The sequence below is a fragment of the Triturus cristatus genome, chromosome 9, assembly GCF_964204655.1.
Source record: "Triturus cristatus chromosome 9, aTriCri1.1, whole genome shotgun sequence".
Taxonomy (NCBI): Eukaryota; Metazoa; Chordata; class Amphibia; order Caudata; family Salamandridae; genus Triturus; species Triturus cristatus.
Genome location: NC_140592.1, coordinates 112,135,668 through 112,153,103, shown reverse-complemented (window position 1 = coordinate 112,153,103; position 17,436 = coordinate 112,135,668). Strand labels below are relative to the sequence as shown.

The 17,436-nt window shown below is 45.0% G+C and overlaps 1 protein-coding gene across 2 annotated transcripts in view; it reads right to left on the bottom strand.

Annotated features, from left to right (window-relative positions):
- The window catches only part of IL5RA (interleukin 5 receptor subunit alpha), a 185,624-nt gene that overhangs the window by 38,571 nt on the left and 129,617 nt on the right, over positions 1-17,436 (bottom strand). The window lies entirely within an intron of this gene.

Below are 17,436 nucleotides of genomic sequence, written 5' to 3'. Positions count from 1 at the left end.
CAGAGCAAATCACTCCTTCCCCTGTTCTGGCCAGCCCCACCCAAGAGCCGCTGAGTGACATAGGAAAACTAAAATGATAATAACAATAGATTATTATCCTTTTATTTTTCCTTTTGAGCAGTGGGACGATGCTCCTCCACCTTAGCGGAGAAGCCGCTACTGCCTCATGGCCACAGGTTCAATTCCTGGTAGGTCAACTCACCCTTTCATCCTTCTGAGGTCCATAAAATGAGTACTATTAAGTTGAGTAACAATAAACATCTGTTATTCAGCTCCAAGATACCCTTCTGGGTGAGTGTGCGCTTTACAAATAAACAATAAGTTATGTTGTTAATGCCTCCTTTATGTGAAACCCAGACAACAGCTGTCATCACAGGAAAACAGTCAGCTTCACCTTGAAATGGAAACCTCAGGCCTCCCTGGACAGATCCTATTCTTGGAAAGAGCATTTTATATGGCTTTAGGATGCCCCTTTCTTCCATTACATGATGTTGACATGGAGCACAAAGAAGAAACTCAAGTTTAACACTTTTCTTCCAATGTGGGACTCTGCAGCCCAACCACTCCCCTTGGCTGCTGGCGCTCCATGCAAGGAAAGAAGTACTCCTCCAGTTGACCGCAACCACGGAAAAGCAAGCATGATATAGGCCATGAGGACAGCCAGCTGTGCAATGAGTGCAAGGTCCAACATCAGGCTGCCTTACTGCTTTATAAGTGCACTGTCTTCTTCTTAACATTCCCTGCCTCATGGAAACTCCCAATGTGGATATACCAACTTGTGACTCTCAATGCAGGAGGTAACATCTGTCACTGGTCCATTGGGAACTATGGATCACTTGTAATTGGCCTTTAGGGGTATTACCAGCAGGTACTGCCTGATCAGCAAGGCAAGCATGGACAGTGCCCATTCTAGTATTGGCAGCCAATGCAGTTGTTTTAAAACTGGGATTATGTGGTCAATCCCACATGATGCACAGCCTCAGAGGAATGTTATTGGATTTAGAAAATCCTACTACGATGGAGTTTCTAAATCCAATCCACAAAAAAGAGGCTTAAGCCAAAGTATGGAGATCAGGCAGAGGGATCAAAAGTATCAAACCTTTGTTAATGAAGATGAAAGTTAGCACAGATGACCCATTGGACATGAGTCCACATAGTAAAGTGAGAAGTGAGATAGAAGCCTAGAATGTGAGGAAAAGAGCAACAGGAGGGGTGATATTTATGGCCTGATCATGCATTAAAGAAATCGATACTAATCTGGTTGGCATGGAACAGGAACTAGATCTTGGAGATATTTAAATTTGAGTAATGGTCAACATATATTTCTCAATCTCGACATGGAAATATTTGACTTCATACAGTTAGTTTTATCATGTGTCAATCACAAAGCCTGATGATTGTGCATGCTGGACACTACCACAAGAACAACAGTATTGGTAAATCAGAACTGGCTACAACATCAGCATGTAAGTGGAAATTAACATAAATTAGTCTGTTTTGACAGCAGGCAAGACAATTTGTATTTCAGAATTAATATTTCAATATTAGATGGTTTTAACAAACTCCCTTGTTATGTAATGTTATTTTAACTTAATATCGTGCTCAAATCAACCCCTAAGGGTTATCTCGGCGTGGGGCAATGGGCAGAGGACAGGCTGAGGTTGACTAAAATAGATGGGTTTTAGCGACTTCCTAAAAAGAAAATGGTTTACGCAGAGACGAAGCTGAATGGGCAGGCCTTTCCAAAAATGAGGAGCAAGGAACGTGAAAGATCTGTAGCAGGCCCTAGCCTACTTAAACCTGGGACTTTAAGCAAAGCTTTGTCACTTGATCTAAGGAGTCTCACTGGGGTATAAGGCAGAATCTTGGCTGCAAGAAAAGAGTGCCCTTGGCCGTGAAAGGCACAGTGGGTTAAGCATCATAATTTGAAAATTATTCTCTTTTTTACTGGAAGCCAGTGTAGAGACTGAAGAAGAAGGGCTGAGGATGAACGCGGAGGGGAGTTACACACAAGGCGTGTGGCAGTATTTTGGACCACCTGGAGTTTGGACAATAGATTCTCGCTAATGGACGCCAGAAGGGAGTTGCCATAATCGAGGCAGATAACTACCAAAGCTTGGACCAAGGTTTTCCTTGAGGAGAGAGGCAATAGGAGGAAAAATCTTCGCAACAGGTGCAGCATGTAAAAACAAGACGCTGTGGTAGCAGCGATGTGCTCATTCATAGAAAGAGATTGATCTATGCGGACAACGAGATTTTTTACTGCCAATTTAAGTGAGTTCAGATGGCCACCATTCCGGGGCCCAGACAAGTTGGGCTTGTCCGAATAACATGATTTCAGTTTTTGTAAGATTGAGTTGCAGCTGGTTATCCAACATCCAGGTGGCTATGGCCTTCATCCTGGAGGAGAACAGGGCTTTAGTTTTGGACAAATCAGAGCCAAAAGAGAAAAATAGCTGCGTGAGATAATCTCAAATCCAAAGCCTCTGGCTATCAAGGGGAGCCAAGTAAATATTAAAGAGCGTGGGTCTCAAACAGGAGCCCTGAGGGACTCCATAGGTTAATGGCATCGTTCTAGACCTATAGGGGCCAAGGGTGATTGTTTGGGATCTTTGTGATAGAAAATCCGCTAACCATTTGACGGCCATTCCCTGAATCCCTAGATCATGGAGTCTATCGAGAAGTCAGGAGCGATACACCGTATCAAATGCCGCTGACAGATCTAATAAAACCAATAATGTCGGAACATTAGCATCAAGTGAACATTTAATATGTTCAGTGACCGCAGGCAAGCCTGTCTCAGTGCTGTGGAGAGGTCTGAAACCAGACTGAGAGTCATCCAATAGTCTGTTAGTCTCCAGGTACGTGGTTAATTGATAGTTAATCTGTTTTTCCAGTAGTTTGACCAAGGAAGGGAGGAGGGTAATAGGGCGGTAGTTAGCCAAATCAGTGGGAACAGAGTTGCTTTTTTTTGGACTGATCAAGTCCGCCTTCCAGTCTAAGGGCACTTTCCCAGATGTAATTGATAGATTAATTAGGGAAGAAATTTGTTGTGCTAGTTCGGAGGCGAGAGTCGCCAGGACTGTGGGTGGACAGATGTCTGAAGGAGAGCCAGACTTCACAGAGTTTAAAAGGTTAAAAGTAATTTCCGTGGAGATTGCAGTAGAATTACAAAGACTAATGGGAGAATCAGTGCAAGGAGAAGGGACTATGGGGTTCAGTGGGACAGTAGGAGGGAGTTTTAAGTAAATCTCCTTAATTTTGCCCTCAAAATGGTGAGCCAAAGCATCACAGAGAGATTGGGATGGGCATGGATCTGAGATGCAGGCCGCAGGGTTAATGTAGGAATTTGAAATATTAAAAAGAGTTTTTGATGAGTTCCCAGCTGCATCAATAATTTTAGCAATATAAGTTTTGCGTGCTGCCTTGATATTACGATGATAGACTGTTATGGCCAGTTAATAGGTTATTTTGTCCACAGCTAGATTAGTCGAGCACCATCTTCTTTCCAATTTTTTGCAAGAGTCTTTCATAGTCCATAGAACGGGAGTATACCAAGGCGCGTGAGGTCTATGGGAACATTTTTAGCTGTGGCTCTATGGGGCAATGTTGTCAATAACTGCGTTCAGTGACATGTTAAAATTTGAAAGTGCTAAATCTACATCTATGGTGTCAGAAAACAAAGGAGGCACCTGTGCCTCGGCCCAAGCCAGCGGAGTGACTGTTTGCCATTGCCTAGATAATTTGTTATGGCATATGGGGGGTTGGCTATTAGTCTTGTGCGCAGATAAAGAAAAACTGATCAGAGAGTGATCGGACCAGAGTACAGGTTTAGGGGGGTCGATGCTAACTACAAGAGTCATTGAAATAATTAGGTCAAGGGTGTGGCCCGCCGAGTGTGTGGGACTTGTTGATGTAGTCCCTGTGAGAAGTTCGTCTGGTATATGCTGTACACTAGTTATAGTGGGCAACTTGCACCAGTCCTGACAACCCCTTATTGATGATCGGTTAAAGACAACCTTTATTGTAAGCTATCCTATTGGTAGCTATGGAGAGCAGCCTTCAGGCTAAGTCTTGAAGGAATGTAAAGCAGCTTGTTTTACCAGTCTATAATCTCTTGAGTGGCTAAATGAAAGGAGACCACACCAGGTATATATTTAAAAAATATGTATTTATTACTAAACACACCCCTCTAGTCTCTTTATGAGGCTAAAGACAAAAGCACATAAGTTACACTTCAAATATAACAGTAAAGTATCACAAATACAAGTTTGGCCCTAGGGGCGGACCGAACCATATACTAAAAAAATGGTATGAGAACCACGACTTAACTAGACACAAGGCCTAGAGCCTGTAGAATCGCTGGGACCCCAAGGAACCACCCAAGGTAGTGACACAGGGGACCCAGGAGGGCTGTGTGCAGTGTGAGGACACAGCCTCGAGCTCCCATTAGCTTCTATAGGGAAAGTCGTGGTTAGATTTTTAAAGTTAAAGGACACTTAGAAATGGACTAGGACCAAACCCTCTTGGACTTGGACAGTTCTAGGGTCAACACCCACGGGAGCACTGGAGTACACGAGTTACCTCACCCAGGGAAGTCGGGTGCATAGGTGTCAAATGGTGTTGGGTCGTGTCGTCGTTTTCAATGGAAGCTGGCGAAGAAGTGCTGCTGCTGGGAAGATGCAAAGTGTCAGAAGAGATCCAAGCCCCGAAACCGGTCCTAAGATGCTTGTTTCCAGTCCAGGGAAGACCTGGCTTGGCAGTTTGGGCTGGACTGTTCCCATGAGGCACAGGGTCAAGACTGATTTGCATATGACTGGGTTAAAACTGGAATGGCATGGATAGCAAAAACACAATGGATTTAGGCCCAGATCTCTGTACTGGGGTGAATGTATGACATTGTTCTGCATTCTGTCAATCAACTGTTGTTTTTGCGTTTGTCACCCCGAGTGGGACGGGTATGCCCAGACGTGAGTCCCGTGCTCTCCATGCCACTGGAATCAAGCTATCCTGGCTGAAAAGGGGTGAAACCCCGAAACCAGTCCTAGGGTGCTTGTTTCCAGTCCAGGGAGGACCTGGCTTGGCAGTTCGGGCTGGACTGTTCCCATGAGGCACAGGGTCAAGACTGATTTGCATATGGCTGGGTTCAAACTGGAATTGCATGGTGAGCAAAACAACGATGGGTTCAGACCCAGATCTCTGTACTGGGGTGAATGTATGACATTGTTCTGCATTCTGTCCATCAACTGTTGTTTTTGTGTTTAAACATTCGGCAGGAGTAGAGGAGACATTGGGCCAAAGTATAGACAGTGCAGACAGATGAGAGTCTTTACAGGAATTGGGGTTGGTGAGTGTAGTGAGTGGGGGGGGGAGACAGACTTTGGAATCTGCATTTGATGTAGGTAGCGGGACCCATTAAGAGAAGGAAGGTGGAGACACAAGCATAGTGATTAATAAACTTCAATTGATCAGAGGAGTAACTGACCGTCTTCATATAGGGATATCTGGGTTAAAAGGAGCAGGGGTTCTGGCTCCTGGTGACGGCCTGGCACGGATGGGCACAGATGGGCTTGCCTTTCGCGCTCCATTGGCGCAGCCGCTGCGTATCGGCATCGGCAAGATATAGCCGGCCGCACATGACAAGAGGAGGAGCTGGGGATGCGAGGCAAAAAGAGAGCGAGAAAATATTTCCTCCACACAAACGGCAGCTGCCTCGGTGGGCCGGAAGTAAGTGCAATTGAATAGGCTAAAGATTTTTAAAAGGTAGAGTGATCAATGAAAATTAAAAACACACAACTAGCACTAAAACATTTAGAATAACATAAGTAATTAAAAGCAAAGACACCCGGTATTCAAGTTGTCCCAAGCCTGTGTCAAAGGCCCTTCAGATATAAAACGTAAGGAAAGAGGTATAGGCTATGAAGAATTAGACAGGAAGAATCAGGAAATAAGAAATTTAAGAGCACTCTAAGGTTACAATCCAAAAGCAGTGCATGTAAAGAAGAAACAAAAGAAAAAGACAAGGAGATGGATACATCATGAAAGAGAACAAGAACATAGCAACTGCTTCCAGTTCCTACAAGAGGCCAGATGTGAGATTTGTAGTTTAGGAATAACACAATGGGCCATATGTAGGTAAGTCTTATTTACCGATTCATAAATACCGAATTTTACCGAATCTGTATTTATGAATCGGTAAGTTATATGTAGGTAAACATTCGGTAATTATTACCGAATCGGTAATAATCGGTATTCATGAATCGGAATTTACCGATTCGGTAAATACCGAAGCGGTATTTACCGAATCGGTAAATACCGAAGTGGTTTTTACCGATTCGGTAAATACCGAATCGGTATTTACCGAATCGGAAATTGAAATACACATGACTTGATGAATCAGCCAATCCTGTGCAAACCAAACCCCACCCAACCAGGAAGTGGCCACACCAAGGCAGGTGCACACAATCAACAGACTCTGGAGAGGCTGGGAGTGCAGAGCAGAGCAAGGGAGCCAGTGCCTGATTGTGAGCCTCAAACTGACAATGTCCAGCCAGGAGACAGAGAGAGATGGAGGGGAAAGGAGGAGGAACAAAACTTTAGCCCTAAGGAACTGCAGGTACTAGTGGAGGAGGTGGTCAAGCAGCACCAGAAGCTGTTTGGAAAGCAGTCCCTGCAAGTGCCTGAGTCGGAGAAGAGGAAAATCTGGCTGGGAATCCAGGCGCAGGTGAATGCAATCGGAGTGACCCCCTGGGACATAGACGTGCTGAAAAAGCGGTGGTATGACCTACGCATCGTCACCAAGAGGAAGATGGGGGAACTGCAGAAGGAGGCCAGCGGGACAGGAGGGGGAAGGAACAGGGCACCTGCCCTTACAGAACTGGAGGAGCTGGTGGAGTCCACAATAGAGCCCGAGAGTGTCGTGGGGATTGGGGATGCGGACAGCTCTGCCAGAGCCGCCACCAAACAAGGTAAGACGCATGCACAGCAATGTGGCCCCCCCTACCCCTATCCCAACTCCCCAAGTGGGCAATGAGTATCCCACTCCAGTCCATGTGTTAGTGCATACTAGCAATGCATTATGGGAGATGTAGTCCGGGAAACCCCAACCATGAACTGAATAGCACAGAACAACAAGGCATGTTATACACATTAGCGAAAAGCAGGCAGAGGACAATGTGAGAGTGTTTCAGAAATGTATTGTGATGCTAGCAATGCAGGGCTGCAGGTACACTGAGCTGATGTTGCATTTCTGTCCACAGACGATACATTGCGCAGGACTGCACATGAGACGGGAGAGAGGGCACACCGGAAAGACAGCTCAGGGAAGGCCACCACCAGTTCTGGCCAGAGATCAGCACCACATGCTGCCTCACCACCACAGCCAGCCTCACCACCACAGCCAGCATCACCACCACAGCCAGCATCACCACCACAGCCAGCATCGCCACTCATGCTGGAGTCACCGGCATCATCACCGTCTGCATTGCTCAGGTCGAGGAGGCGTGCTGCTTCCAGGTTGCAAGTGTGGGAGTCCTCATCCGAAGACTGCAGGGGGCCGGAACCATCCACTGTGCCCCTGGATGGCTGCCATGCCAGTGTGCCCTCCGCCTCTGAGGGAGCACACACAGGTGCCAGACGTCGCCGCAGTGCTCGGGTGCAGAGTCCACCACCACAGGGAGAGAGCCATGGAGTGTTCTCGGGGCTGGAGGCCACCATGGTAAAGATACAGCGCCTACAGGCAAGGGCAATGATGTCAGTGCAGCGGCAAATGCGGGGACTCCAAGATACATTTGTAAATATGGACAGGGGCATCAGCGCTATGGCTGAGGGAATGAGTGAGATGGCTGCGGGCATGCGGGACATGTCCCAGTCCGTCATGCTGTTGGCCTCTGGCTGTGCAGACTCATCATCATTGTCCTCATAATCAGTTAGCTCCACCTCTGTACCTCTCTTCGTGGCAAGGTTGTGCAGCATTGCACAGGTGGCAATGATTTTGCAGCAGATGATGGGTGAGTACTGGAGTGCGCTTCCGCTTTTGTGGAGGCAGCGGAACCTGCTTTTCAATAGTCCAAACGTGCGCTCCACCACATTGCGTGTTGATTTGTGTGCCACATTATATCGTCTTTCACTCAGGGTTGCTGGGTGTAGGTAGGGAGTGAGGATGAATGACCGCACGGCATATGCACTATCGCCTAGGTGAGTAAAAGGGAACCATCAGTCACATGCCTCAATACACTATGATTTGCAGGTTTCATGGGGCGTCACTGTTACTTACCTAGCAGGTATCCCTCTCCAAATTCTACGGCAAGCAGTCGTGTGTAGATCCCACTGTTCTGGAAGATGTAGGAGTCGTGGGTGCTCCCAGGAAACTTAGCCACGATATCAGTGATTATGTTGCCTGCATCGCAGATTACCTGCACATTTATGGAGTGGGTGGACTTTCTGTTCCTGTAGATGTGCTCAGTGGCTGCTGGTGGGCAGATTGGAATGTGTGTGCCATCAATACAGCCTATGACATGCGGGAACTGTGCCATCTGGTAAAAGTCTGTCTTGGTTTTCTGCAGTTCAGCCTGTGTGTTTGGGAAGCTGATGTAGTGTTGCATTCTCTGCATCATGGCATCCAGGAACTTCCTGAAGAAACGGGACAGGCAACTCTGGGATACCCCGCCTACCGCAGCTATCACCCCCTGGTAACTGCCAGATGTAAGTAGATGTAGGCTACAGAGAACCTGCACATGTGGTGGTATGGCATGCGCCCTTGTTGTTGGCTGGTCCAGGAGTGGGTGCAGGTCCCTTATCAGGTCCATGATGGTTTGTGGGTGTAGCCTGTACCTTTCATGTATCTCAGCCTCAGTCTGTTGAAAGAGTGTGATGCGCTGTCTGTAAATGCGTTCCTCCAGTCTCCAAATCCTCAGACCTGCTGCCTTTAGACGTAGGCGCCTTGCAATCACATACAGAGCAGCCATGGTGTCCACGCTGTTGCATTTTGGGATTGCTTATATGCACTGTTGCTGATTACCACCTGCTTTCAATCTGTGTTAACTACCGACTCTTAAATACTGAATTTCATGGATTTCTTAAATACCGAATTTACCTACATCTCTTTTCTCGTTTTACCACTTCATATTTACCGAATCGGAAAATATGTATTCGGTAAATATGAATCGGTAATTTAGAATTTGGTATATATGAATCGGTATTTACCGATTCATATTTACCTAAACCTTCTTTTTGGCCTCCTACATCTCAATTGACTAAATACCGGTCGGTAACGGGATATTTACCGAATTTTGGCCGTTACCGGCTGGTATTTAGCTACCTACATATGGCCCCATATTTTTTCCTGACCTGAGACTTACTACCCAGAAAACACAGTAAAATCAAATCCCCCTTGGAAAGTCACTGTATCACATACATATACACTTTTACAAACCACCTTTCAAGCAAATGTCACTCCTGCGCTCATTTAAACAGGACCAGTACCACAACAATATAAAGGAGCACAATGCTTGTAATGGCATGTTCACAGACACCTATTACAGTTGCAGATTGTTACAATATATGTGTCATCAAGCATATAGTGATCATATAACCGTCATGCAGGTTAAAAACAGTATTGCACGATACACACACTGCAATTTGGCGCCAAAAATAACTATAAGCAAAATAAAAGAGGGAGAGACAAATAAGACAGCAAACAGCTGTCTATTTCAATAGTAACGATCCATTTATCATTATACATGATGTAACATAAAAAATCACCATCTATTGTATCAAGATATTAAACAGATTCAGGGCTAGATGTACAACCTGCAAAAAAGCGCATCGCAAATTGCGAGTCATTTGCGAGGCGCTATTTTGCATGTACAACAGTGTGTTTAACACTGTTTGCAGTTCCCAATGGGGTCGCAAATTACGAGGCTCATGAATATTAATGAGCCTCTCACAATTTGCGAGCCCATTGGGAATGATAGGCCCTCCCAGGGATGGTGGCCTGCTGGGCTCAGCAGACCACCATATCTGGGACTGTTTTTTAATAAAGCATTTTTTTTAATGCAGCCCGTTTTCCTGAAAGGAAAATGGACTGCATTTAAAAAACGAAAAATGACACTTTTCAGTTTCATTTTTTTAAGGTCAGGCAGTGGTCTCTGGGACGACTGCCTGCTCTAAAAAATATTTTTCAACATACGCACAAAGGGGAAGGGGTCCTCCTGGGACCCCTTCCCCTTTGAGAGTTGTTTACCACCTACTTGAAGTAGGTGGTAAATGGCTAGTGTTTTGCGGCCGCAAATGCGGTCCCAAAACACTAGTACATAGCATGTTGACTCGCTATTAGGAAGGGATGCCCCTTCCTAATAGCGAGAGTCGCAAATGCTATTTTGCGAGTCAGTGACTCGCAAAATAGCTTTTGTATATGCTATTACCCTTTTTTGCGCCCGCAAACGGGAGATTCTCCTGTTTGCGGCTGCAAAAAAGGGTCGTCCATCTGGCCCTCAGTGCATCAAAAATGACAAAACGTTTCAGTGGACTTCATTGATTATTACCACCTTCTTCAGGACAAAACATATATTCTACCACACACATAAGATAAAATGTATAAAACCAATAGGCGTGATTTGAAATTCCTTAAAATGACCTATACATTAGTATTAGTGTCCTATAAGGGCTTCTTGTCTTTAAAGTTCAAAGCTGTCAGGCGCCAGACCATAATCCAAAGTGTCATTTGTTGGATGCCTAGACAATTCTTATGGAGCCACAGTCTGATTGAAAGACTCTGCTTTTATCCTACCAGACTTCTGTCTCTGAGTTTTACATGTAACTCTTGGGGCATACTCGAAAGGGAAGAAAACAGGATGTCAAGACAATTCTTGTGGATCCACTCATTGGTTGCTGAACTCCAAGTAGATATCCTATCAGTCTCTGGGTGTATTGTTTATACAGGGGCTGCATCAAAATGGATTTTAGTGAGGCCAGAGATGCTCACAGCCTCAGCAGCTCTGCATCCTGGTCCAGATCCATTGTTTCCTGGCCTATAAACATGACGCTACTCAGAATAGACAAGTGCAGTATTCCTACCGGGGATACTGTTCCAGGCCTTTAGTAATGTGGGCAATCGTGCCATCTCTCTTCACTAAGAGAGCATGTTGATGCTCTAGAAAACATATGCATGCATACATGAAAAATAAATGATAAAAGAATAAGATAGGATGTAGATATTAAATAGACCACAAGCTGAGGTCTTCATTGTATTGCCAACAGCTTGACAAACATCAGGTTGCAGGGTTACAAAATGGGAAGTCTTTATAGCTGTGGCAAAGAAAAAAAAAGCTGGGGGTGTGGAAACAGATTGTGTCTGAGATATCAAAATTAAAAGAAGGTGAAAACAACCTTCTTCTTGAAAGGAAGTTCTGTTTCTTTCAAAATAGCACATCCTGAACTTGGACCCTGAATAAAGGCTAAGGGGAAGCAGATAGCAGATTCTTTAGCAATTTACAGGCTTGAATCTAACATGAAGAGTGGCAGTCAGCTTTTGAAACATTCTTTGGTGCCAATCACCAACAAACTTGACACTAAAATAAGGTCAATTATGTAAACAACAATCCAATAGACAGTTGTCTGTTTGAAATCTATCTTCTGACCAAACCAAAAGGTTACTTGCTGCACTTTATAAAACATTCAAACACATAATAAACAAGTATCTATACTCTTATTCTACACCACTCTGCTCTATACACTGCTGTCCATGATGTCTCCCCAGCTTCATCCAAAACCTGCCAGAGACTGGTCAGTTCAAAAGACTTGGGGACAGATTTATTAAGATTTTGTGTCAGGGCTCTGTCACTTTTGTGGCGCAGACCAGATGCAAAATCATTTTGTTTATTTACTAAGCATTGCAAAGCCACTTTGCGTGCTTTAGTAAATACAAAATAACGCAAGAGCTTACTGCTGCCTTTTATTTACATGCGTTGGGTAGGCGTTTCATGGGTAGAACATGGATGTTCCTATGCATTCATCCAAGGATTTTGGTGCATTGCCAGATTTACAAAGGCTTGTAATACTTCAGAATTTCCTGGTGAGGTGTAACGAGGAGAAATATCTTAAGTTCTCCACATTCTGCAGCACTCATGGAAAGAATAAAACACCATTAAGGATTGTTTTATGCCTGAAAGTACCCTTTCCTGCACATACACAATCCTGTCTGTAGTGCCAAAGGTGCCAGCGTTGGCGGTACACAGCAGAGTGTATACCAGAGCAAAGAGAGAGCAGTAATGCGCCACATCTTTGTGATTATGCAGCATTTCTGCTCTCTCCCTTTCACACAACACAGCACAGCACAGCAAGTTGTCCTGCTGCGTTGCGTGAAATAATAGAAAATCTACCCTTCATGGTTTTAATGTGGAGCACTCCGCTGGACCGAGGCCTACAAAGGTAAGGACACCTCGTTATAAGGAAGAGGAGGTCCACATGAGTTCATCTGGTCCCATAAGAGTTTAAAATCCTCACTCTTCAATCGTGTCTCATGAAACCCAACAATGGATATCTAACAAGTTTGTGATACTGAATCCCCCCCCCCCCCAAAAAAATCATCTAAATTACAACATATTTGACAATGTGAGAGGGAATCCAATAGAAGCCCATGTTGACACCAGCCCCTGAGTTTTTCCTTACCCCTCTACTTCTAGCACATCACTGTAACTTGTAGTCAAAGATTCATTTGTACTCATGAGGGTAAGCTTAACTCAGTTCAAAGATGCAAAATCTTTACCTTTTCACTAATTCAACCAGTGTTGTTTTCACATCCAAGCATATCCCCGCTGGACCCAATAATAATCAGCCAAAAGGGTATTGAAAATACCCATTTCTAAAACAAATTCTTAGCATACTCATTTTTAGGTCTGGTTCGACAGAGCTGATGTCTGCAAAACATATTGGGGCAGATTTATGAGGCCCGTTGCGCCATCGAAACGTCACTTTTTGTGACGTTCCGTGGCGCAGAAGCCTGCGTGATATTTATCAGGCAGCACTGAGCCACTTTTTTGGGTTTAATGCTGCCTCATAAATATCAGTCCCTTTAACGCAGTGTTCTGCGTTAAAGGGGCGTGCAATGGGTGTTGCTGGGGGCGTTCCCAGCAACATCCATGGCCTTTTGACACTGCCCCAGATTTACGAGAAATCGTAAATCTGAGGCAGCGCCAAAAGCTTACGCCTCCCCAGGGGAGGCGTAAGGGAGGCGCAACGAGGAGAAATATCTTTCTGCAGCACCCATACAAAGAGGAAAAACCTCTTGTGATTATTTTTGTACAGAAAGGTTTCCCTTCCTGTACAAAAATATTCATCCCCGTAACGCAGGCACCCTTGCACCATGGTGCAGAGGTGCCTGCGTTGGCGCAGGCAGCCCATTGTGCGCCGGCGCAGGGAAAAAGGACAGGAATGCGCCGCGTTTTATAGATACGGCGCATCCCTGCCCTTTTCTTTTGCCGTAGGGAAGCGCAGCAGGAAGGCCTGCTGCACTTCCCTGCGGCAAAACCACATAAATGAGGCCCATTGTTACCAGATATTCAAAATATACAAACAGTGGGTTTTGGATTCACCCAGAGGAGCATATGCCTTCCACCACTTGTCATTGCCTGTTCTATGGACCATTCCGCCTCCTAGAGAGCTTGATTTACTATGCATGAGGGACTATTTTACATCATAATTGAACAATATATCATCACTCATTAAATATGTTATCTCATTGATTCATTCTAAACAGAACATGATTGTTTTTATTTTTTTCAGTGCAGCAGACCATTTTTATGCTTTACTCATAATTTGATTCGCAAGACAGAAACTTTTTCTGTGTCACTGCCTATTACTTAGAGCTGGAACAGACATTCACCTACTTTTCAATGCATTTTTTATGAAAATTAGATTTTTTCTTGTATATGAAATGTTATTATTTTTTTAAGGGAGTGAGGACCCACTTCAAGAAATAATCACAATCCTTGTCAGGGTGAACCAAATAATGTCAATAACTAAACTTGTGCTTAACCCTATGACAGCTTGGCAAAAAGTAGTCAGCCTCAACTTAGAGGCAATGTGTCAAGTATTTTTGCAACACTTAAACAGTAATAAAGTGAAAACACAACACAAGAAAAATCCCCAAACTATTTAGAAAAATAGACAATATTTTAGCACATAAAATGACAGCAAAATGACACAAAACCAATGAGTAGAGCCAGAATTATGAGTTTTAACATTTTTAGACAAAAATAGCCCAAAAGCACATACTGCCAACTGCAGTTATCGAGTTGAACTAGACCAGGTCATAGTCAAAAGCAGTAGTGGCCCATGGAGCAAGTTCTGTGGGGTGGTGAGGTGGGGTGGGGAGGGATAGAGTGGGGGGGGTAGTAAACACCGGAATATGGATGAACGGAGGTAAGTAAACAATAAAATAAATAAAACGAATTTTGTAGCACACGCTGCATCACAAAATGCGATGCAGCGCCCGCAACGAAATTCGTTTTATTTATTTAATTGTTTACTTACCTCCGTTCATCCATATTCTGGCGTTTACTACCCCCACCCTGCCCCCCCCCCCCCGCCCAGCCTCACCGTCCCACAGAACTTCCTCCTCGGGCCGCTACTAGTCAAAAGGTAATGCCGGCCTCGATGGAGCGCAGTTCGGATACAGGGACCATGTTCATCCCGGAGGAAAGTTTTCCTTCGCACTATGTTTTTAGACAAAAGTTTGCGTCAATGGTGGGGTTGAACTATCCTCGATGGTGGCTGGCTGAAAAGCTGGTCCTCAGTAGGAGTTTAGCCTCATGCAGAATGTTCCGTGCACTATACACCTGGCAAGCTCCGGGTGGGCAAAGTCTGAAGTCTGGGCCCAGGCAGGGCCGGACAGGCCGTAGCGAGCATCGGGCAATCCCCCAGGGGGCCGCATGGGTGGGGGACGTTTTTGGGCTCCTGGGGGCCGTTTTTGTTACAGGGCCGTTTTTGCAGCATAGCTGCAAAATCGGCCCTGTAACAATATCGGCCGAAAACCGGCCCTGGAATAGAGCTTGGCGACACCCCCAACCCTCGGGGGGGTGGCCGAGCACTTTGCCAAGGCCAGTTTTGGTTCCCAGTCCGGCCCTGGGCCTAGGACGGTATTGTTGAACGTGGGCTGCAGCTTGGCGATCTTCCAGGTGAAATCCTTTATGTTCAGACTTAAAAACGTTTCTGAAGTTGAGATACCATCGAGGTGAAACCAGGAAGTGGAACTCGACTAGCAATTCAGCTTCGTTCACTGCAGCTCAGCGATAGTCCAGTGGTAGTTTATTGTTTTTTTTTGGGGGGGGGGGAAGGTCAGGAAAATGTTTTAAGTGACCATTTCCAGTTTTGGTCAGGAGGAGTACACTCTAACAACAACCAAGGGTCCAGAACCTGGAGGTGCACCTTGTGGGGGTTAGGACTCACTCCAGGAGAAGCCAGTAGCAGAGTCCAGGGCAGTTCTAGTTAGAAATAGGCAGAAGAAAAAGCAGGAAAGTTGCAGAAGATGGCCCCTGGAAGCTTGTTGTGGCCCGTTGCTCAAAAAGGAGGTCAGCCAACTGACCCTTGGAGTCACTGCTGGGGTCCTGGTTTCAAGGGAACCAGGTTCAGTCTTCCTAATCTTCCTTCAGGCTTCAGAGAGCAGGGCAATCCTTCGTCTCAGTCTCCTAATCCTCAGGAGTATTCTCTTGAAAGGTTCTGAACATTCCACTTCTATATCCAGTGGCGACCTGTGTGTGGGAGAGACCCCCTTCGTTTAACCCTAAACTGGCCTTTGTCATTTCCTCCCTTTTCCCTGGGCTTGGCTCCAGTCTGTCATGGGGATTTTTCTTGTGTTGTGTTTTCACTTTATTACTGTCCAGGTGTGGACTGCATTTGGCAGTGAAAGGGAAAGCATCTTTTGAAGTCAGAAGGTGCTGGGTATAGCCCTCAGGCTACTGTTTAAGCCAAGGAAGGGCTGAGTACACCCCCAAGGCCATACTGCTCTGTAAAGGAGTACACATCTCCATACCCAAGGTTCTTGTATCCACTGTCTGGATGGAATACCCATCACACCACAGAAGAGCCATTAGCAGTCAGGTCACCCTGGACACTGGCACAAAGGAATATTTGGTTTGGACAGAAAATGTCAACTTTCTAAATGTAGCATTTTCAAAATAATAGTTTAAAATCTGACCTTACAATTAAGGAGGAAGTTAGATTGCAATTTAAATGGGTCGAAGAAACATTTCCCAGTCCCAAACTGAAATTATCACTTGTTAAGTGAAATAAGGTAATCCAGTGTTAGCCTATGGGAGAACTAGCCTTGCTGCAGTGAAAAACCACTTTGGGGGGTTTTCACTGCCAGGATGTGTAAAACGTAAGTACACATGTCCTATTTTTAAATATCATGCACCCCATGATATAAACCTTTACGGACAACCTTATATGTATCACAAGGAAGGATTTAGGCCTGAAAAAATTGCGCTTTTAAAACAGCCCTCACAGATTTCAACTGCAGGCCTGAGACATGTTTAACTGGTCTACGTTTGTGGATGGCACAATGAGTGCTATAACCCCTAAGTAGCATTTCATTTACAGGCCCCAAGTACATATAGTACCTTATTCCAGGGTCTTAGAAGTAAACTAAATGTACCAATCAGGTGTATACTAATTTTATCATATTTTGGAAGAAGAGCACAATCACTTTACTACTGGCGAGCAGGTGAAGAGTCCTAATGCCAACAAAAACAGGTTCAGCAAAAACAGGGTAGTGAAGGCAGAGATCTGGGGGAATACCACGCACACGGTGGCCTTTTCGAACAAGAGCAGATGTCTGTAAACTCTGTCAAGATTCACAAAATAGTACTTATTATGTGCAAACTATCTGTTAGATCGTTTGCGCGCACGGACGGGACACAAGCCTGAAACATTCCTCTGTTCTGGTCACCAGAAGACCCATGCTATGCAGAGGTGAGTGTGCTGCCTGCACTGTGCACAGATACAGACGGAGCAGTGGTTCTGTTGAGGATAGGTGTACTGGAAAAAAAGAGGAGATATGACCCAGTAAGGGGTATTTAAAGGAAGTGTACTATATGTGGAGAACACTGTATGGAAGTGGTGGAAGTGGTTATCAACTGTGTCTCTCTGCTTGGCAGGGGTTTGTAGTTAATAATAAGACTGTCCCTAAAGGGATGTTGTGACACTTGCCTCAAATGTCAACAGTCAATGATTTGAATATTATGAACATATAATGTTTTGTTGGATGAGGAACATCATGCTTAAGCTGAAGGTTCTGTTTGGTGCAGATAAGTCAACACTAATTCTAGATATTGATGAACTGTGTTTGAAAAATGCATTAATTTCTGAAATGTTTAAGATAAGAGACACTGCAGGTCTACCACACAAAACAGCAATGTCATAAGCAACAACAGGGCA